Source organism: Scatophagus argus, chromosome 22 (assembly GCF_020382885.2).
Source record: "Scatophagus argus isolate fScaArg1 chromosome 22, fScaArg1.pri, whole genome shotgun sequence".
In the NCBI taxonomy this organism is placed as follows: Eukaryota; Metazoa; Chordata; class Actinopteri; family Scatophagidae; genus Scatophagus; species Scatophagus argus.
The window spans coordinates 9,136,928-9,142,184 of record NC_058514.1 but is presented as its reverse complement, the minus strand read 5'-3'; positions in this window follow the sequence as shown (position 1 = coordinate 9,142,184).

Sequence of the window (5,257 nt, the reverse complement as noted above, 5' to 3'; positions counted from 1 at the left end):
GCTGCATCTGTATATGTCATTTTTGTTACTGAAAACACTGAACTGTGCTGAGGCCTTTCTGTTTCCAAGACAAAATCTGAGAATAGTTGTTGTCCCTGACTTCAGGATTTTTTTCTCCTAGCGTCCTGGCGCCATTGACGATGATGATGTTGGTCAGTTAGTCCGCAACTTTGGTCCAGACTGAATAACTCTACAACTTTTGGATGAAGAGGATCAATCCTACTGACTGTGGTGATTCCCTCGGCCTTTCCTCTTTGTGCCACCAGCAGGTTAATATTTAAAAGCATTTGTAAAATGTCTTGCCATACAGTCAGGTAGAGATATACATCGTACTTTGGTGATCATCAGAACAAATGTTCACTTAGTCCAGTACATCGGTTTATGGCCTTATACTTTAAAAACGAATGACATTCCAGTAAGCCTCAGCTGTACTTTGTGTGTAGTAAAGTACAGTACAGTACACAGTATTGAATTAAAACATGATTGGAGTTTTGGAGTTATCTTACCAGATCCCTTTTCAATTCAGTAAAGACAAGGCATCTTAAGTTGTGATTCTGTAGCTTCTTCTGCACATCAGAATGACTTGTCTGACAATACAAAAGCACTATTTGTTCTCTTGACACTATAGCACAGCAGGCAGCGAATCACCTGTGTTGGCAAGGAAATTAAATGGAAAAACTAATTTTGCGGGGCTCAGAATTAAGTGCATCACAAGTGATCTTTGGGGACTCCCTCTTGGCGCTTTGTAGCCGCAGTAAAGGTAATTTTTTTATTCCACCCTTTATCAACCGTTAAACGCTGATTTTTAGTGTAATACAGCCTTTAACAAAAAAAAAGAAAGAAAAAAAAATCCCATAACACGGGCTCAGACTTCTATCTGTATTCTTTTAACACCATTCAAACTCCATGTTGATGGTGATGTAGCCATCCCTAACCTTTGACCTCCAAGGGAGATGGTGAGAAAACTGACTGCTCTTTGATGATGCAGCTCCCACATAGAGAAAACCACCTTTGATAGTGTTCATCTGATGTGGTCTGAGATGGATAAACAGCGAATCCATGAGAAAACATTAAGACACATCGTTTCGTGGCACCATTTTACTGCCCTTCTCTCTTCATAGCACTTTATGTCATTACTGTTTACAGTGGAAAACGGGCCACTGAGACATCGTCTCTGCTCTAGCTGCTCATTCAACAAAATCACCGCTCGGCCTGAGAAAGCACACTGCTGCACTTGATCGTTCGATTTCGATTTCTCTCTTTGCTTTTTCTTTTTCTTTTTTTTTGTAGTTTTAATAGTTGTCCTTTCCTTCTGAACATTTGTGAAAAGGGGTCAGGGAAATGGAAATACTGCATTAATTATTGAATTCCTTCTTTTCATTTACAGGCCAAACTAAAAGAATGCCCTACGTACCCTAACTGCATCTTTTTTCACAGTCAAAAGCCTCAAGATGGCAATTTGTGTCTTTTGGCAATGATTCATAACTAATTGACTAAAAAGGAGAAATCAAGTACATTTAATAAAACTTCAAACGGAGGCTAGTTGTCATTATTTTACTGATTAAGGAGGTAAATGCTGATATCAACTGTAACTCTAAGCTCCCATTGATGGACTTCATTTCCTGTCTGCTATGTTAAATGCTCATTAGATTGACTCAGAAAGGGAGCACAACATTTCCTTCTGTCTGTATCATCATCGCTGGAAGGATGGAGATTTAGATTCAAAAACCCAGAATTGTTTACACCAAACAGAGGTGGCATTGTTTAGCAATCTTATCTATTATTTTTTACAACACTTTGCAAGCAGTGATGACTGAGAACTGTCTTCTGTTCAGCCCTTGCAGGTGCTTCTTGCCACTGCTGTGGAAAACAGCTAATTTGTTCTCAAGTCTGAGTAAGATGTGACTGTAGACCCCTAGAGAGTGGTGACTAAAGGCTGAGTTAAAAATGAAAAACCTCAAAAAAGATGGGAAAATGATATTCCCACATTCTGCTATTTTAATGCTAAAATATTTCCAATAAATAAATAAGAAAAAAATATGGCATAACAGAAAATGTTTGAACTTATAGTCTAACAGTACCACAAATATAAAAGAAGAAATAAAACAACATTTACCTTAAATCCACACATTTTAACAGTAAAAGCTGTGAGTGTATATGATTGTGTTTTATTACTTATATGTTGAGCTTTTCATTTCAAGTGGAAATTTGCGTTCATTTTTTTTCTTCAAGACAAAAGTCTTGCTTTGAAATATTTGAACAGGTTTGAATTTCCTGTTGTTTGGATATACGGTATATATTAACAGTATTCTTGATTCAGAATTTCACTCTACTTAGCTTCAGTGAACTTAGTCTGATCAGAACAATGTTAATTAATTAATTTATTTATTTAGCATTTTGTCAGCTTTTGACTATACAGTTGCTTAATGACAGCAGCATCTCAGGGCTGTTTTCACAACACAGTTTCACTGTGTTAATCTGGATAGCTTTGCCGAAAACCCCTTCTCTCGGTTCCAGGTTTTACTTGATGTTATCCTGATGACTCGGTAAAACCTTGAACAAGCCCAATGAACGGATGGATAAATGAAGTCTCTCCTCAAACCCCCAAACACTGATTGTTTCTTCTAATTTCTGAGAGTTTAGGCTGGAGAATGTATGGAAAAACATCAACAGTAGGTTGCAAAGTTTAAGCCCATTGATTGACAAGTCAGATTGTCTGTAAGGTCCTGTAGATCAAGTGAGCTGTCACACACATTTTGGCCTTTTTCATGCTAATTCTCTTATCTGAGGAAAGGAGATGACATGTGACAAAGGTCAGAAGGAAACAGAATCTCATTTCAGGGAGAGAAGAAAAGTTAAATCACACGTGAAGGACACTGTAGCTCAAACTTACAATACTGCTTGGTCGTTGGTGCCTTGATGCAAAACCCCGCAGGCTGCTCCAGCACTCACATCTGAGACTGGAGTTTATGAGAATTTTTCCACAAAAGGAGCTGCTGCATTACTTTTCTGTGATTATAGTTTGGCATTGCCATGTTGCTCATGAGCCTACACCATTTCCAAACATCATTTTTCTTTTAAGAGGAAAGATTCTAAAACGTTTTAAAACATACTGTATGTATTTTATCCTTTTACTATAGTGTTGGGCTGTTGTAGGACATTTTAAAGAGGATGTGTACCAGTATGTGTAAAGAGTGTATACAAGCCGGCTTTGGCAAACATATTAAACATTACTGAAGGGGTAGTTTTAGTTATATATACAGACTACTGTACTGCCATCTATTAGTGCTCTCCAGACAAATCACTGCATCCAATTAGGTGGATTTGAACATGACATCCAGCAGGCATTTTTCTACCCACTGCTTTTCTCAGTGCTTTTTACATTAATGGACTAAAATGACAGACAGAAAACACATCCCTAACAACATTGACACCTTGTGGTCAGTCCCTCTAACACGACCCCTAAATCTCATCAGCCACATAGTAGATCATAAGCACTCAGGAAGAAATGCAGCAAAGAACAAATGATGCTGTTAACCTCAAAGCGAGAACCTGCTCTTATGTAGTCTTCATTTATTCTGTTAACTCCTGCTGGGATGAACAATTTCTGCACAGGTCGTCTGTTGAATTCATCACAGCAACAACTACACAACTTTCAAGGGTGGCGGATACTCCAAAGAAGTCTTACAAATATTTGATGAAAGTAGAAATAGGTTTAATTTTCCACAAATGGTAAGGAAGTTGTACACAAATCACATAACACTGGATGTTTGTCCAGTGTTTGTCAATCATAATATCTATTTGAAAGCATAACAGGGTAATGACTGTATGAGTTAAATCTTTTCATCTTGTTTGTCTTTTACTAAGTGGATCCCACTGGAGTCAAGTTGTCCCCTAATCTCCAGCAACTTCACCTGTCCCTGCAAACAAGGCCCACTTGTAGCCCTTTCTATAATTATGAACAGCCTATTTAGATTAACAGTGAAAATTAATTATTTTTGCATGCATGAAAAGTGTCCAAACATGTCACTAGGTGGTGTGATAAATGCAGCCTGCATGTAATTGAGAAGATAAAAGCTCTCTGCTCTATTCGCCGATGTCCATGAATGCCGAGGAGTTTCTCCCCCCATCGCAAACAGCATTCTTATGATAATGGAATAATGCTGGTGCTTTAGTTAATTGTATACAGGCGATAGTGGTGGGCACCTTTTGTTAAGCGCTCTCATGAGCCTAAAGGAAAGAGCTGGCAGGGATTATAACTCTCATAGAACTTCTCAAATTCCCCAAACGACCACCCTCTCTACCCACTTTGCATTCAATGAGTTGAGTGTTTTTCTTTATTTGATTTGAGATTTTGCATGGTGTATTCAGGATAGGCAGAGCATTTTTGTTTTATTTTACACATATACTGTATCTATCAAATGCTGCCTCACATGGTGGCTAAATTAAATGTTTCTCATGAATAACCCAAGATGTTGACAGAATAATTTACTCATCCATATTTTTCACTAAGTGTCCAAATTAAAATGTCATCCTGTCCTGGGTAAAACAGGACAGCAGCTTGCCTCAACTAGGATGTTTTTAAAATATTGATAAAGTCTATTTTGATGTCTAACTGTTGCGTTCCAGTGACAGTTTAACTCTCAGTTCTACTCTGCTTACATTTTGCATTTTTTTTCATTAGTTACTAGATGGGGTAATTGATGGTAATTGATTGAGCTGAGGACACACTGCTGTCCTGAATCACAATTTATAAGCCCCTATTCAGTTACAAATAAAATAAATTAGCATATTATGGAAGTACGGTATAACACACAGTTAATAAACACTATAAAAGTATAATAACATATATAAAAAATGTAAAATTCTCTGTAATTTCTAGCAAACAGATTAAGTATTTTTATTTGGGTCTTTTGGCTTCAGGGCACTAAGACTGGTAAACTACTCTGAACAACTACGATATTATATCATGCTAGAGAAGTACACAATGACACTATTTGTACTGCTTCTGTCACGCTGTAGGCCTTATATACTTTTCAGGGTGTACTAAAGTAATTTGTTATGCCACATCCAGACTAGAGGTAGAAGTACTAGACTCGGCCTCCATTTAGACCTGTTATAGAACTATACTATCACTGTGTAAAATTATTCCCATCAAACTATTATATTGTTGTATCACTATACAATGTTAAAGTCGTTACACAAAAACTACTTAGTTTCAGTTTCAGTAATTGTAATAGTAAACTGCAGCTTTGTC